Below are 18,927 nucleotides of genomic sequence, written 5' to 3' on the forward strand. Positions count from 1 at the left end.
TTATGGTTTGATTTTTGTGGAACTGCTTTGATTTTAGGATTGCCTTGTCATAGAACAGCCGCTGTTAAGCCTGGAGAAGCTTGTGTAAAGTCCAGGGGACATTCAACACCCCAACACAATAGTCATATGGCCACCTCACACTATTTGTGGTATGGAACTACCTCCATGGCATCCTCTGCAGGTTGAACATGGCCCCAAACCATTCAGCGATCCTGTTCTTTGAGTCTTGCATCACTCAGATAGTTCTTTCAATGTTGAAACTTTGGGAAGAATTTCTTGTGCAATATTTCGATTTAATTTCATTGTTGAATTTACTGGATTTATAACATCCTCTTGACTAAAGGAACGTCACTGACAGCTTCAGATGTTGAAGGAAGTAAAATGGGGATGACCAAATGTTTATGATGATCAGCATGTAAACAAGGCCAACCCGAGTACTGTGACCCCTGAATATGAGCATGTGTGGTGTTTTTACCACCTGTCTTCAACCAAAATGGTATTTCATATGCACACGGGAGCTGACAGCTTAAACCTGGACCTGTGTTTGAGTTATGGTCTGTTTCAACGATGCCAGACTTGTGTCAGACCAAGAATCCGTGTGAAGATGAATGGGCCAGAGCTGCAGATATTCTGCAAGTACGGGCAAAGGATCTTTGTTATAACGATGATGGCGATGTATGCATTCTGGTTAAAAGCGTTGTGTCACTGTGTACATTGCTGGCCCTCTGTGTGTCCGGAGTACCGCTATTGACCAATCAGGGTGGAGCAGGTGACAGGGTGGCTCATCGTTCCAGAACATCCATGTGTGTGTGGCCGACAAACAACCTTCTCTGTTTGGACGTTTGCATCATTATTTCTGAGTGACTTGTCTCCGTGTTGGCGTGACACCGTCTTCCGTGGTTTACATGCGTAGCTGCGTCTGTTGATCCAGTTGGGACGTGCCATCACTCGACGATCATGACGCCATCAATGTCATTTCGCGTCTTCCTGTTTTGCTGCCACCCATGGAATCTATGTGGTCACATGACGGTGTTTGCATGGAGCAGTACAAGATAGATAGTTTGTAGGGAAACGTTCTCAGGGCTGCAGTGGAGTTCATCTCTCCGCTCTTACAGACGTGGAGTTTGTGGCATGGTATTATTTGACGTCCCTGTGTGTGCATGTTGGAGGTGGTTGGCGAGGACCGTTCCCCGTTGTCACAATGGGATGCTGGTGTACTCGTTTCTGTTGGTATGCAGGAGTTTACAGGTAGGTCACTAGGTATGACAGTCTCATAGCTGGGTCATGTGATTTGGATGGTAGGTCATGTGACATGTGATGGTAGGTCATGTGACTTGATGGTTGGCCATCTGATTGTGCCAGTTGGCTTTGTGATTGTGATGGAAGGTCATGTGACTGTTGATAGGTCATGTGATGTCATGGTAGGCCATGTGATTGTGCTAGTTGGCTTTGTGTTTGTGATGGAAGGTCATGTGACTATGATGATAGGTCATGTGACGGATTTTAGATAAGGTGACTGTGATAAGTACTGTATTCATTGTAGTTAGGGTATGTGATTTCGATTATTGTTTGGCATAAATAGATGTATGTGATGAGCAGGTATTATAACGACATGGAAGTGATTACAGTGTTGTAAACTCTGTGAAAGCAGGCTTTTGCCTACCTGTGTGGGAACTCATTGTTAGTGGTCGGGGATATTGTAGGGAAATGTGCATAAACCTCAACTCATTCACGGACTAGGTAGAATCCCTGCCACATCTTATCTTGAATATTTCTGTAATATTGCTGATAATGGCTTTCAACCTTATTTCTTATTTTTGATTTTTTTAATACAACAAATAAAAGCAGTTTGGCCTGAAGAAAATAATTTTAACTATTATTTTCCTTTTTGGTTTTGGTCTGTCAAAACTTCAAACCAAAAAGTGAAAAACATGTCCCCTAATTCTCGCACCAGATTCTGTGCATACTCTGACACAGGCAGCTGGATCAGACTGCGGAGTATGTATTTATGGACGATAGTTATTGATGTGCAAACAGGGATGAACTTTGTGCTTTATGGAGTTTTCCTGTGTAGATTAGCGTTTGTCGGGGAATGATCATCTTGGCAGCTTGAGTCCCAAGGGAGATCAACTCCTAGTGTGGAACAGGTGCAAGTGTGGGGTCTGACAGGCCATTTCTCCCTGCTGTGTGTTGCAGCGGAAATAGCACAGGAAAAACAGCAAATCCGAGCTTATCTCACAATTTTATTTAGAATTTTTATGAAAAGGTGTTCTCTCAGAATTATCTGTTGTTTATAAAAGAAAATGGATGTGTTTTGGTTCTGAGCTGTTAAGATAATTGATGTGGTTATGTATTTGTATACATATTAACATTACTAGATGAGGATTAGATATTAATACTAAATTTGACATGCAAATGTGATGAAAACATGCAGTAAATAAGGCATGGGGGATGTCCAGTCAGTTCTTCACAAGTTAGTTTTAGAGGGGCAAGTCCCAGTGGTGTTGAGTTGTGTCCCTTAGTTGTGCCAGGATCAACTAATGAGAGATACTCAATCACACAGATTGTGAGTGTTGGTTTGTCTGCACCAGACTCTGTGGGGATGCATCCATGACCTGATCACTTCAGGCTTTCCTCCCCCACAAAACTAACATGGTCTGAAATAACTGTTAAATCCAGCTCACTCACATCTTGGCTTCTGAATACTTTATCTTGTATCAGTAAAAACAAAATATGAGTATAACACCAACCCATCTATGTCTGCCTCCTCGCAGTGAATTGTCTGGCGCTCCCGTCAGGCTTCCTTGAACTCACATGCACTACAAGCCCTAGCCTGGGGAATGCTGCTGTGTCAGGTTGTGTTGACCTGCACTGGGTGTTGCAATCATACAGGCTTGTCAGCCATACTGGGTGTGTGTGTATACAGATGTACAGTCAAGTCTCGTTAATCCGACACTCGTTAAACCGACAATCGGCTTTATCCAACACTAATGATGAGAACCGATTAAATCAGTGTTATTTAGACCCGTTAATCCGACAGTCTCGCACTCCGACTCCGACACACCTACCGTATTTTCTTGAGTATAGTGCGCACTTTCTTTCGGAAAAACACAGCTGTGTAGAAGGGGGTGCGCATTATACACGAATTATGAGTTTGGATGTTTTTTCCTCCCATGGAAAGACATTACCGTGAGCACGAAACACCGGAAATACCATGTCAACAAATCCATACTGAAGTACGCAAAATAATTATGTAATTACACTGTCTGTCTATAAAAAGTGTTCTTTGTATTTCTGGACTTATGTTTGTAACTTACTTCATTAATTTTATTCAAAATTCCTTATAATATTGTTTTTATTAATTTCGGCGAAATCGTGTGTGAAGCGATCGGAAGATCGCACAACTCACCGTTATTAACAGCAACCACGGTCAGAATACCGCTATTGACGCCTTGAAACGAACTTTAGTTGACAGAGAATGGATACATATATCATAAATGACATACTTTGACTCATTAAAAGTCATATTTGTTTTTGTTTGACGATTCTATGTCAACATGAAATTCTCGAGCTCACGTGCTCACGTGCGCGTGAGCCTTGACGGTGACTGGTCAGACATGTTCCATGTAAAAAATAATACCCGGGAATAGCGATCAGCTGCTTCGCTTAGGGTTATTATTATTTTAAATATGTTTAGTAAAGGCTGCATATAATTAAGAAAATAATGGAATATATTATTCCTGATAAATAAAATAGTTTCAGATACAATTGTTGCCGATCCTTGCATTAAAAATCCTATAAAGTTATATCACTGGGTGTGTCTTGACCGAATCACCGGTCGATTCCAAGAAAACGTGTGTACAGCTGATTGCTGTTTCCGGCTTAGTTTACGAGAAAATACACAAGGTAATCTTAATCCCTAGATATAAAACAATGCCTAGCAGAACAATAAATACTATTTAAACGGTAAATAAACATGTCTGGTGATTTTTTATCTCAAATTTCGAATTTGTACTGACGAAGTTTCTCAGCACCCGTTCGTTTGCCGGACTTCGCTGAAAGGGTACGGTGTAAATTTTTTCTGCGCATAATATTTCAAATTTCTTTTTTTCCAAAATATTGAACCCGCTAGAGGGGGGTGCGCATTATACATGGGTGCGCACTATACTCAAGAAAATACGGTAATTTGCAATGAATTACCGAAATCATCAGTCTCGTTAATCCGACACAGTGATCAGCGTACTCCGTGGTCATCTGCCCGCGAGTACACAGCCCATGTTTTGATGTGTGACGAATCGGCTGGTAGCTGCATATTTTTTATTACGTGTTTGAATCCTAATCTACCGTGTAGTTGTCCGATTTTCGATCACTAACGTTGATACTACTTAATTTCGTTTATCCGACATACTCGTTAATCCGACATAATCATATGCAACCATCGACAAGGGAGGGGAGGGGGGGGGGGGGGGGGGGGGGGGGGGGGGGGGTGGGGGCGCTGCAGTACTCCATGTTTGGCAGTGGGCAGCCTGATGATAAACATGTTGGTCATCATGCTGGTTACTGCTAGAATACATTTGTATAAAACCATAATCACCTATTTACTGGGGACCTAATGAGGCCTGACCTGGCTTGATTCTCATACCATGGTCTGTCTGCTCCAGACTTGCATTAAACGCTGCTAGAAGGTGTAATCTATGCTGGCTGTGGTTGTATAAGGCCTTACTTTGTCCCTTACTGATATATAGAGCCTTTAGATCCGGGGTAGAATAGGTCTTCAGCAACCCATACTAGGCGACTATGCTTGTCGTAAGAGGTGACTAACACGATTGGTCAGACTCGCTAACTTGGTTGATGCATGTCATTGTGTCTAATTGTGTGGATCGATGCTCATGATGTCAATCACTGGATTGTCTGATCTGGACTCGATTATTTACAGACTGCTGTCATATAGCTTGTTGTGCAGCGCTTAACAACAAACAAACAGTTGAGCCTACTACATGATACCCTGTGTCCAAATGTTTATCAACATGGCCATACATGTCAGATTGCTATAGTGATTGGTCAGCGACACCTGTCATCTCCTGGGGTAAACAATCTGATATATCACTTGCCTATACACAACTGTTGGGATTCATTCTAATACTGACATTATCAAGTTTAAATGGTTCTGATTTGTTCTAGAGGAGAAAGAATTAATACTGAGGAAGAGATTTATGAGGCATGTCATCAGTTAACAGTGTAATATATGATATAGCAAATGGAGGGTTATTTACAACCTAGGTAGACATGTGATAAGTAGTCGTATCTACCTGAAGGTTAGATAAAGTTTCACCTTGCCTTTGTTGTGGATACTGGGTCACGTGGGTCAGAGCTAAGGACAAACATGTCGGAGGAGGGATACACAGACCCAGGTGTGCTCCAGGTGAGTGTCACACACTGGTGTTTGGTACAGAAACTGGGGATGAGTACAGAGACCCGGGGTGGGTACAGAGACCCAGCGTGAGTGTCACAGGCTGGTGTTGGGTACAGAGACCTAGGGTGGGTGTCACAGACTGGTGTTGGGTGCAGAGACCTAGGGGGGGTACAGAGACCTAGGGTGGGTATAGAGACCCGGGGTGCTTGTCACAGGCTGGTGTTGGGTACAGAGACCTAGGGTGGGTGTCACAGACTGGTGTTGGGTACAGAGACCTAGGGTGGGTATAGAGACCCGGGGTGGTTGTCACAGGCTGGTGTTGGGTACAGAGACCTAGGGGGGGTACAGAGACCTAGGTTGGGTACAGAGACCCGGGGTGGGTACAGAGACCTAGGTTGGGTACAGAGACCCGGGTTGGGTACAGAGACCTAGGGTAGGTGTCACAGACTGTTGTTGGGTAGTGAGAACCGGGGTGGGTACAGAGACCTAGGGTGGGTTCAGAGACCCGGGGTTCGTGTCACAGTCTGGTGTTGGGTACAGAGATCTGGGTTGGGTGTCACAGACTGGTGTCTGTGACGGTATGTGCCCTGATAGTAGGTCAATGCTTTCAGTCACTGGTTAGACTTGATAGGTCGCTTTAATATAGCAGGAATATTGCTGACAGATACTTTCAACAACATTCACTGACATGTAGTCATTGTCATTTATTCCTGGAACCCAGTGAAATCATCGATGTTCTTTGTGCTCTGTTTTAAGGATGATTAGAGTAATTACAAGACAAACATAGAAATAATAATGTGCCTGCTGATTCAATATTGGATGATTACTTCCTTACATTGTATGATGAGCAGCGGCCTGCCACTGAGTGTAAAGCTGACAGTGATGGGGCATTCACTGATCATGTATCGCATGCTGTCAATCAGGCGGACAGTGGCTCAGTGGGAGTGAGTGAGTGAGGTTTTAATAGTCCAGCAATATCACGACAGGGTTCAGGAGAAATGGGCTTCACACATTGTACCCATGTCGGGAATCGAACCCCGGTCTTCGGCGTGACGAGCTAACGCTTTAACCACTAGGCTACCCGACCGTCCCTGGCTCAGTGGGAGAACAAGTGGCCCAGTGGTACGAGGCACTGCAACTGCTGGTGCAGAGTTGAATCCCTTAGCTGCAGGATCCAACTGTAATGAGTTTGAATCCCTGAATTGCACCATGTTTATGGTAATGACCTGGGTATCCTACCTTATGGTAGGTAAGTGGCTAGATGTTATATGTGAATGTGGGTAGGTGGGAATGTGGTATATGTGAATGTGGGTAGGTGGGTAGATGGTATATGTGAATGTGGGTAGGTGGATAGATGGTATATGTGAATGTGGGTAGGTCAGTAGATGGTATATGTGAATGTGGGTAGGTGGGAATGTGGTATATGTGAATGTGGGTAGGTGGATAGATGGTATATGTGAATGTGGGTAGGTGGGTAGATGGTATATGTGAATGTGGGTAGGTGGATAGATGGTATATGTGAATGTGGGTAGGTGGGAATGTGGTATATGTGAATGTGGGTAGATGTAAATGTGGTATATGTGAATGTGGGTAGGTGGGTAGATGGTATATGTGAAAGTGGGTAGGTCAGTAGATGGTATATGTGAATGTGGGTAGGTCAGTAGATGGTATATGTGAATGTGGGTAGGTGGGTAGATGGTATATGTGAATGTGGGTAGGTGGGTAGATGGTATATGTGAATGTGGGTAGGTCAGTAGATGGTATATGTGAATGTGGGTAGGTATGAAGGTTGCACTGTGTGAAGGAGGGTACGTGAGACGGGTGTGAAGGTGGGTAGATTGGTTAATGCACAGGTGTAGAGAGGGAGTGATGCCAATGAATCTGATTGTCTACTGTAGTTTATCTTAGTCTGAGGATCCTACTGACAAGAAACAATCAGCTTTCTCCATGATGAAGACGTCGGCAGTCAGCTTCAGCTGATTGGGTACTTATGGGTCTGCCATCGAACCTTATAAAGAAATTGGCGCGGAGGAGCTGAGTATTTAGCTAATGCCACTTGCTGCATGCAATGCACATCCACAGGGAATCAAGAGACGTATTAATTTGGAATTAGTGTTGGCCGGAAAGTATCTGAAGAGGATCTCCCACCTTGAGCGTAGAGGTGAAGGTTGATGCTACTGTTGTGATGACTGATGCTGTATAAGCCAGTGTGTCTGTAGCCTGTCATCACTCACACTGCCACGGCACCTTTGATATACTGCGGATCTCGATTGCTTCGTCTTTGAAAGCAGATTTAAATGATGGCTGGTGTAAGTGAATGATATCAAAGAGGACAAGGGAGTCCTACATCCACATCAAATGTGATGGTAGTGTTTGTTCCATGTCGTCCAGGAGATGATGAGAGCTTGGAGATGTTATTAATCATTAGTTGTAGGAAGATCATATGTCATGTTTAGGATGTGAAAAGTAGCTAATGTGACTTTTGATTGGCACAGGGGGTCTTGTGTCGGCATGTCTTCTTGTAAAATGGCAATCACGATATTCAAAGATGTTATTTCATAGTATAACTGTTGAAGTTATATCTGTATTTTCCCGACAGACATGGAGTCCAGACATCTGCTATGTAAGAAGGATAAGATCACGGTGTAGTATTCTAGCAAATGGTCACGGTTTGTTTTCTTCAGGTCAGCAGTCAGATGCATTGCTGTATGAGTTGTCAAGACCATCATATGAAAGATAAAACAGCAGTCAGGTTTTATACGGTAGCAAAGTCTTGTTTTACTGCTTTTTATACAGACTTTCCCTCATGAAGGATATATGGAAATATTAATATTGAAATGTTGATTTTAACTTTTTCACAGCTGTACAGAATCTAGGAATCCACGATCCATGTAATGATCCTGTTCTCTACCTCTAGACCACGGAGGCGGTCTGTTCTGTAACCCTGGTTGTGTAAAGAATACCCATGGGTACTGTTCACAGCGATGTAGTAGTCACATTTGAAAAATTCATAGCAAAAGGCTGAGACACTAATCAGTATGTTACACTGCACGTGAATACACCCCGTGTTCATGTTGTATGCCGTTCACCGGATGACTAAATCTGCACAGAGTACACTCCTAGATGTGTTCACCCTCTGTAAAAACTTCCATTAACCCGTCATTCTGTTGATAGTTTGAGGACTGAGAGGTGCTCTATGACACATGAGGGGGCAATTTGGTGTGCAGAGTTGCGTCCCTTGGACACGCTGGAAACCTGTGATTGTGGGTTCGAATCCCTGTTTGCCCTGATTATGTCCTAGGTTTGTCAGCACCATACCTGTGATCGAAGTGGTAAACATCTCAGACCTGCATCACCACTTGCTTTCCTCCCACATTAAGCTGACGCGCCACGATATAACTGGAATACTGTTAAAAGCGGCGTTAAACCCAACTCACTCACTCACTATGACACATGCTCTATCTAGCCCTGGTGTTGCTGTCACAGAAGTCAGGGATGGGGTTGGGTAGCCCAGTGGTCAAAGAAATCACTTGTCACGGCTCAGTGGGGATTCCGGGTTAGAACTGGTCCCCAGGAACCTATGGTTGTCATAAGATACGTCTGTATGGATGAAGTGGTCAGTGACTTGGTCAATGCCATCAACAGCATGGGGCATGGTTTATAATATCAGTTAATAGTTTGTCCGATCCAGATTTTGTTGTTTACATGACACTGTCATTTAGCTGGAATGTTGCTGAGGGTGGTGTTAAACAAACAATCAAATCACTTTATAGCTACGCTGTGGGATGTCTTCTTGATGTCCCCGTGACTGCTGGAATGTTTCTCCTCACAGTGGCACACAACCAGTGCTTGAAATATTTTTAGAACCCATCAAGACAGTCGGGCAGTTGACCCATAAATGTTGCCTTCAAAGATACCTGTCCACGTTCTTCAGACATAATAAATAGTAAAAACTCATAAAAATAAGACACAAATCGTGTCATGATTCAGTTCAAATAATGTAAACAACTGCCAGAGTATGTAAGAGGAGTTATGATAAAACTGAATATGTAAGTAGTCTTAAAATTACCTGCCAGACAATTGGCAGGTGAGGAAAATTTCATGAAGCCCGACAGAAATGTTACCAGCCACTGACAGTCGGGCAGGCCGGCAGTTATTTTGGACACTGCACCCAAACCTACTGACTTAGATCTCTGGCCACTGTATTGTGTAGTGTCCACTGCACCCAACCCTACTGACTTAGATCTCTGGCCACTGTATTGTGTAGTGTCCACTGCATCCAACCCTACTGACTTAGATCTCAGGCCACTGTATTGTGTAGTGTCCACTGCATCCAACCCTACTGACTTAGATCTCTGGCCACCGTATTGTGTAGTGTCCACTGCACCCAACCCTACTGACTTAGATCTCTGGCCACCGTATTGTGTAGTGTCCACTGCATCCAACCCTACTGACTTAGATATCAGGCCACTGTATTGTGTAGTGTCCACTGCACCCAACCCTACTGACTTAGATATCAGGCCACTGTATTGTGTAGTGTCCACTACACCCAACCCTACTGACTTAGATCTCTGGCCACTGTATTGTGTAGTGTCCACTGCACCCAACCCTACTGACTTAGATATCAGGCCACCGTATTGTGTAGTGTCCACTACACCCAACCCTACTGTCTTAGATCTCAGGCCACTGTATTGTGTAGTGTCCACTGCACCCAACCCTACTGACTTAGATCTCTGGCCACGGTATTGTGTAGTGTCCACTGCACCCGACCCTACTGACTTAGATCTCTGGCCACGGTATTGTGTAGTGTCCACTGCACCCGACCCTACTGACTTAGATCTCTGGCCACTGTATTGTGTAGTGTCCACTGCACCCAACCCTACTGACTTAGATCTCTGGCCACTGTATTGTGTAGTGTCCACTGCACCCAACCCTACTGACTTAGATCTCTGGCCACTGTATTGTGTAGTGTCCACTGCATCCAACCCTACTGACTTAGATCTCTGGCCACTGTATTGTGTAGTGTCCACTGCACCCAACCCTACTGACTTAGATCTCTGGCCACTGTATTGTGTAGTGTCCACTGCATCCAACCCTACTGACTTAGATCTCTGGCCACGGTATTGTGTAGTGTCCACTGCACCCAACCCTACTGCCTTAGATCTCTGGCCTCGGTATTGTGTAGTGTCCACTGCACCCAACTCTGCTGACTTAGATCTCTGGCCACGGTATTGTGTAGTGTCCACTGCATTTGCCCTGCCCATTAAGACAGTTGGTGGTCTGTTCAGGATCTCCTGTGTAGTTGGTGGTCATATCTTCCCTGCTACAATGTGCTCCACTCCTAGTGCGATGTTCCTTGGAGGTGCCAAGACCATGAATGTTTTACAAGTCTCACCACGGTTGCAGCGCAAGATTGAGATGCTAGGTCACTGATTGGGCTTACGGGATTGATCAGTGCAGTAGACTTCTCACGTCCAAGGGAAGTAGTTGTGTACGTCAGGGGCTATCAGGGAGAAGTCGGTTAATTCAGGCTTCTTGAAATAAGTCAGTTCATTCAGGGTCCTTGGAGATAAGTCAGTTCATTAAGGGTCCTTGGTGAGCAGTCAGTTCATTCAGGGTCCTTGGAGATAAGTCAGTTCATTCAGGGTCCTTGGAGATAAGTCAGTTCATTCAAGGTCCTTGGTGAGCCATCAGTTCATTCAGGGTCCTTGGAGATAAGTCAGTTCATTCAGGGTCCTTGGAGATAAGTCAGTTCATTCAGGGTTGATGTGTAACACAAAGTCCGGATGCACCCTCTGTATGTCAAAGTCCTTTTTAACTTCATATCCCAGAAGAGCTCAGCATTTATCCCAAGCAGTCTCTCATACCGACCCTGGCACAAAGGTTTTGTATTTCATAAACCAAATGTTTGTCTGTGTTCCGGGATAAATGAGGTTATCTGGCCCGTTATGGACAGATTTTAACTTGATCCTTATTGTGTGAAGTAAGTACGTATGATGGTAGTTATAAGTGTTAGAATCATTGAAATCAGTCCAGCAGTCCTAAACTAACTGACAGGGAAGAGTGGGTCTTCAAGTAGGTCGTCTAAAGTCCTATACAGCAAACACTGGGCTCAACACTGTTTGCTTTCAATCCGAATACAATACTTACAAAAAAAATGATCAAATACGATTAATATATTCATTGAGAAGACAAGCCAGCTGTATGATGCTTCCTACTTGATCAGGTATGTCATTATAAGATGCAGTTATCGATGTGTACATAACTGCCAACAAAAGTATGTACATTCTGTTATTATCACATCGATTTCATCTGGTGATTAATTATTGTTGCTAGGATACTCATTGAAGTAATAATGACATTTTATATAACATTGTAATGATTTATTGTAATTGATTTTTCCAACTGTCTGTCAGCAGCTGGGTGATATTGATATTAGCACCATTGACGGCACACACACCATGGCGATCGTCGTCTCCAGGCAGAACCCACTCTGGTGGACTCCATTTGGTACAGGAATAATACACCACTCAAAATAAGTTGAAGATATATATAAAGCTAAAGATAAATTTCGGGGAATTTTCATTTTGCCAGTCAGAGCAGCGTTTGATTCCTATGCATAAAGAAACAGATGGGCCCCTGGGAATGCCTACTTCTTGCCTAATGTCCTAGCCTCAATTTTCACCTAGATGTTATCAATGAGGAAGTCCAGCGTTTCACATAGCGTTTTCTCAGTGACCTTCAGATGACATTGGCTTTCATTTTGGACAAATTGATCAAGGGATGAAGTTTTTCCTGAAGTTTAATGTGTGGGATCGTTGTGTAACACTTCGGAATCCAGTACAAGTGAGACATGAACATGTCGTCAGGGTTTTTGTCAAGCCAAAAGTCAACAGTAGTGGGAAGGAAATATCATTGCTAATACATCACTGCAAGAAGTCTTTATTATGATATTGGATTTGACACATAAATGTTTGAGTGACAGCTGATGTTTGATAGGCAAAATTATAGCAGGACAGAAATAACGGATAGTTGGCTGCATTTTCAAATACATCAAGGGTTTAAAACATTTCCTGTCAACAATCTCATGGTGGATCAACTTCAAAATGTTTTTTTTCGGCCCTGAAGACTGTTCTTGAGTTGACCACTGGGTTGTTTACACTTGGCTCTCTGCTGAATATGAATGCACCCCCCACACACAATTTCTTCTTTTTTTTCCAGAAAATAAACCACAGATCAACAATAACCATATTTTTATATTTTCTTCGTCCATTTTGTTTTTTGTAGCTGGGCGTATTGACCAAAAATATATATAAATCAGTACGAAAAATTAATTTTCTTTAGGGAATGTGAATTTTTAAAAATATATCATGATATACAGTATCAATTTATTTTGACCGAAAACATTTGTGAAAATTTATAAGAAATCTGAATATTTTTGTTGCCCATATTGTTTATTCAATTCTTTTGGGACAAACTTAGTTTGGAGCTGGAGCTGGGTCTGCTTCAGCCTCAACCTCCATATTGAATGCTTGCTGTGAACAGCTGCAAGATGGCTTATATGGTGTTTAACAATTATCACTCACATATTGAATTTTGTAATGCCACGACTGCTGTGGAAACATACAAGTACATCATTGTGTGCACACTTCCACTTAATTCCTGCATTGTTAATATGTGCCAGATATGAGACAACATTTAAATTAAACCTTCCTAAGCCACCTCACATCACACAGTGAGAAAATCTGTCAGACATTCCAAACATGCCAGGAATCAGTCGTGATCTCGGTATTGAAATATGATATACTTCGTATTTCTGTTTGTCCCCTCACTAACTCCATTGAGCTGGTTGGCCGGCTACTGTAACCCATGTGATGCTTGAGTAAACACAATTAATTGCACATTAAGTATAAACCTGTCCTATACCATGTTAACGGCCCTAACTGACACCTATTCATCTCTGGCCAATAAGCTGGCCCTTACTGAGGCAGATCTAAATTCCATTAGCTAATAACTCGGTTTCTATAGAAGGATAGTAAGGGATAGCTTATCCATCACAATGACCAGAATCCAGGGTATTGTCATTGTTCACCCTTTGTATCCAGCAGAGCACAGCATTTGTGCCCCTTTGTGGGATCAGGACACCAAGGGTTAAAGTTCGCAGTATTCCGCTATTGTAAAAAGCTTCGGCTGTGTTGGCCGTGTATGGAGTATTATCAATTATCGCGTCAGCTGGTTTAGGGCTGTGATGAATAATGAGAGGACTGTTTTGTTGTGATGGATGCGGACATCTCAGATGAAATTGTCATTCACGTAACGTTCATGTAGTTAATCTGGTCACGTATGTTGTCAAACATTGTCCCCGAGGTTGTCATCTGCCGACACAATGGACCAGGAGGAAAGGTAGAGAATTGTTGTTGTATACGATGTTGTATACGATGTTGTATACGTTGTTGTCTGTTGTGGTTCCAGTAGGTAATTGGCATCATTGCCTGTAGGTGTCCTGGTAGAGGATCAAGGTGTCCAGGTAGATGAATGAGGTCCAGTTAGATAAATATTTTGGTATACATAGATGCACACAAGCACATATACTGTGCTTTGCAAATGATGGTGGTTGCAGGTCACAATCAACTCTTCAACAAAATTAAGTCCTGCTTTGAGGTATTTCATGTCATTGACAGAAAAAAAGACGGTAAAATTCTTCCATGAAATGTTGCCATTGATCCAGAGGCTGAGTCTATAGCCTTTGTATCCAGCAGAGATCAGGACATGATTTAAACCATTGTCTTTTTTCATGACAGGTTTCAAATCAAACCATCACCTATGTTATCTAATTATTCCTATGTGTTTATGACGTGCTCCAGGTATTGACAATGGAGATTACTGGTCCACTCTGTGTTCTAGATCTCCAACCAGCTTCATGTTTTGTTGTTGGGTAATTAGCCTGATTAGAGCAGTGACTTGGCTCTGTGAGTGACTCATGCTGGCGCTTGGGTTGCCTGCAGGGACGTGGGAACACATTCCTCCTGCAGAGCATTACCGGTGCCATGCAACGCCTACATCGTCAACTAAACAGGATTTGGCAAAATATGACAATAATTGGATAATTAAGTATTTTTTTGGTACCACTGCTTGTTTGTTCGCTGCTGTTATTTAAAATGCCACTTCCTTACAAATTCTTCATGAGGAATCAAATTGAATAGGTCCCAGTACCCAATGTATGTTTCCCCATTGAAGTCCTGAGTAGAATAGTCCCCAGTTCCATTGCTTGTTTCCCCATTGAAGTTCAGGGTAGAATAGGTCCCCAGTTCCTTTGCTTGTTTCCCCATTGAAGTCCAGGGTAGAATAGGTCCCCAGTTCCATTGCTTGTTTCCCCATTGAAGTCCAGGGTAGAATAGGTCCCCAGTTCCATTGCTTGTTTCCCCATTGAAGTTTAGGGTAGAATAAGTCCCCAGTTCCATTGCTTGTTTCCCCATTGAAGTTCAGGGTAGAATAGGTCCCCAGTTCCTTTGCTTGTTTCCCCATTGAAGTTCAGGGTAGAATAGGTCCCCAGTTCCATTGCTTGTTTCCCCATTGAAGGGCAGAACAAAACAATAATCCGATACCTGGAACAATAACCAACAATTAATCAGATGGTTAACATTTGCGATCTTGCTCCCGAGTGTGTGTCATTGTGATCTTGCTGAGTGTGTGTCATTGTGATCTTGCTGAGTGTGTGTCATTGTGATCTTGCTGAGTGTGTGTCATTGTGATCTTGCTGAGTGTTTGTCATTGTGATCTTGCTGTGTGTGTGTCATTGTGATCTTGCTGTTTGTCATTGTGATCTTGCTGAGTGTGTGTCATTGTGATCTTGCTGAGTGTGTGTCAGTGTTATCTTGCTGTTTGTCATTGTGATCTTGCTGTGTGTGTGTCATTGTGATCTTGCTGTTTGTCATTGTGATCTTGCTGAGTGTGTGTCATTGTGATCTTGCTGTTTGTCATTGTGATCTTGCTGAGTGTGTGTCATTGTGATCTTGCTGAGTGTGTGTCAGTGTTATCTTGCTGTTTGTCATTGTACTTCTGGGGTTCAGAGTTTTGTTCATTGTATTGACCTATTATTTTCAGTAGTCTGACAACGACAACAAAATCATTTTGAAAGTATGTGCTCCTATTTTCTGTATCATTCTCTATGTGTAAGTGCACCTGTAGATGTGCTACCTCGACCTGCCCCCTCCCTCCCTCCCCATCTGGAGCCTGGCATATTCATAGCCCAGTAGAACAGCAGGCAAAATATAGTCAGTGTCAACATGGGGCGTGTGTACCTTGTCATGTGATCAGGATGCCGACATCTCAAACATTGGCCTTTGTGGGACAATATTCCGAATATGATACAGATTGATGAATGACAGAATGTAATAAGCATTAACTGGAGGTCTTTCTCTCTGAAAACACAAATAGCTTTAAGACAGAACTTTAAAAATCTGACATATTAGGCAATCAGATTTGGTTATGTATTGAAGTATTGGTGTTTTTTCCCTGTGATCGCAATGTCACTTCCATTGCCAGTTTTGTATTCAGTGTCGTGAAGATGTATTGACACTATCAGTGTTGTATTCAGTGTCCTGTAGTTGTATTGACACTATCAGTGTTGTATTCAGTGTCCTGTAGTTGTATTGACACTATCAGTGTTGTATTCAGTGTCCTGTAGTTGTATTGACACTATCAGTGTTGTATTCAGTGTCCTGTAGTTGTATTGACACTATCAGTGTTGTATTCAGTGTCCTGTAGTTGTATTGACACTGCCAGCGTTGTATTCAGTGTCCTGTAGTTGTATTGACACTGCCAGCGTTGTATTCAGTGTCCTGTAGTTGTATTGACACTATCAGTGTTGTATTCAGTGTCCTGTAGTTGTATTGACACTATCAGTGTTGTATTCAGTGTCCTGTAGTTGTATTGACACTATCAGTGTTGTATTCAGTGTCCTGTAGTTGTATTGACACTATCAGTGTTGTATTCAGTGTCCTGTAGTTGTATTGACACTGCCAGCGTTGTATTCAGTGTCCTGTAGTTGTATTGACACTGCCAGCGTTGTATTCAGTGTCCTGTAGTTGTATTGACACTGCCAGCGTTGTATTCAGTGTCCTGTAGTTGTATTGACACTGCCAGTGTTGTATTCAGTGTCCTGTAGTTGTATTGACACTGCCAGCGTTGTATTCAGCGTCCTGTAATTGTATTGGCACTACCAGTGTTGTATTCAGTATCTTGTAGTTGTATTGCCGCTGTCAGTAAATCATTTTCCTGACAAATATCATAAACAACCATATGACATCCCATCATTGAGAATGCTCCTGAATTGATTTTAATCTCCTATTTCTCATTAATATGTGTGACACCTGCCCTGGTAGATACAGTAGACACACCTCTGTCAGTCCAGGAGTGTGGAGGGACCGTATCACAACCTGCTCCAGCATTTTACACATTCCACAGTGTATAAGCAATATTTGAAAACAAAGAGAAAATGTGCTATTATCTCTGTACTAAACATGATTCTATTTCTTAGGATGTTATTGCTTGTTACAAATTCCTTGATTATATGATATGTTAACTTTTGTTGTTTTCACTATGAACTGACTTGTCTCATTCTTATATTGACTCCTCAAAAGTGATTTTTGTCTCAATAGACAGGATCTTTAAAACATTTAGTGTGATATATAATATAATTAGGTAAAAAATACTGTCTAGTATTTATGTGACATGTTTATGTCAAAACCAAACAGCAATTAATGTCCCCTTTTGTCAAGACTAACGTTAACAATCTATGGCATACTTCCCAGGGAGTTCAACTGGTCATCAACCCATCCTACTGGGTACCCATGTTACAGCAGGTAGACAGAGACAGTATAGACTGAAGACAAGATTATTATCCCACGGGAAATTCAAAGACTTAATCCTGGATCAGTGAGTGTTATGATTGTGTATCAGACACAACATAACTTTCCTGCAGGCCCATTCACCTCCATCTGTTTTTGATACACCCCCTGCCTATGTCACCTATTGTGTATAGAAGTGTGAGTAGTGCAAGCCATATAAGGGCGTATGGGCTGGCAGTGGAGACAGCTGTATCGAGGCCAAGCTAGTCTACATACCCATTTGTATTACTTACATTGGTGGTGCTGGACACAGTGGGCTGACCACAGTGATGGACACACGCTGACACTGCCAGGAACTATATAGGCTTTGTGACATGCCTACAGCAGAGGTTACTAGCCCTCTGTAGGTGACTGTGGATGCCCGCAGTAAGAGGACAGCTTATTGATCACCAGGTTTGTGAAATTATTAACATCTTGTTATAAGTCACAACTGTTCCAGAGATTATCCATTAAGTTTGTAAGTAAATATAACATATGAGCTATGTAGAAAGGTGGCTACTTAGGTGTGTTTTTCTGCATGAGTTAGTGTAGGTCCGGCTGTCTATATATAGGGAGATAGGTCAGTTATACCACCTCTAGAATATTACATGTAAACATATAGAGACACAATGTAAATAGGTCATGTATGTCCTCCCTACCCAAGTCATGCAGTTCTACTTTGTTCAACACAATACACAAACTGTGCCATATCGTCACTGATGACTGGAGCCAGGGAACAGCAATCACATCTCAGGAATTCTAGAAGTCCATTTTATTACCATAGATCCCTACGAAATCAAAGATCAAATATGTCAGATTTGATTACCACTGTTTATTACAAGAGCAAAGATGAGATTATTAGTTCATTATCGATGTACCCCGCAGATAATGAAGATTGTCTGTACTGATGAGGCTGGTATATCTCTATAGATACATTGGTAATGAAATGAAATTATTTCTTGTACAGCTATGACTACCTGCGGTCATGTGTCTGGTCGTGTAGCAGGGTGTGGAGTCATCCTACAGTTGACATCCTTACCTTGTCAGTTTGCTGACGGGGTTAACCTCTAAGGGTGTGTGGACAAGGCATCCTACCTCAGATCAGAAGGTCTGTGGTTCGAATCCCATCATGGGACCCGGACATATTATGGCAGCTACACTGGCACCAAATGTGGTCTGAGACATCCATATTAAATTTTAGCAAAATATGTCTTGGTATCCTACTACTGCCCTCTGTTGATGGAGAAGTATGTAGCAGGGCGTGGTGTCATCCCACAGATGACATCCTTACCTTGTCAGCTTGCTGACGGGGTTAACCTCTTTGGTCATGTGGACAAGGCGTCCGACCTCTGATCAGAAGGTCCGTGGTTCGAATCCCATCACGGGACTCGGAAAATTTATGGCCGCTACATTGGCGCCCAACGTGGGGCTGAGCACGTTAATATCAAATTTGAGCAAAATAAGCGTCAGTACCCTACTATGCGGCCCGGGGCGTGCCTTCTGTTGACGGGGGAGTATGTAGCAGGGCGTGGAGTCATCCCACAGATGACATCCTTGCCTTGTCAGTGTAGTAGGGCGTGGAGTCATCCCACAGATGACATCCCTACCTTGTCAGGGTAGTAGGGC

General features: G+C 42.8%; 1 protein-coding gene across 6 annotated transcripts in view; it reads left to right on the plus strand.

The window, feature by feature from the left end:
- LOC139449358 (nucleolar and coiled-body phosphoprotein 1-like) overlaps window positions 1-18,927 on the plus strand; it is a 104,330-nt gene that overhangs the window by 54,752 nt on the left and 30,651 nt on the right. The window lies entirely within an intron of this gene.

The sequence above is a fragment of the Haliotis cracherodii genome, unplaced genomic scaffold (genome assembly GCF_022045235.1).
Source record: "Haliotis cracherodii isolate W230 unplaced genomic scaffold, xgHalCrac1.p SCAF_8, whole genome shotgun sequence".
Lineage (NCBI taxonomy): Eukaryota > Metazoa > Mollusca > Gastropoda > Lepetellida > Haliotidae > Haliotis > Haliotis cracherodii.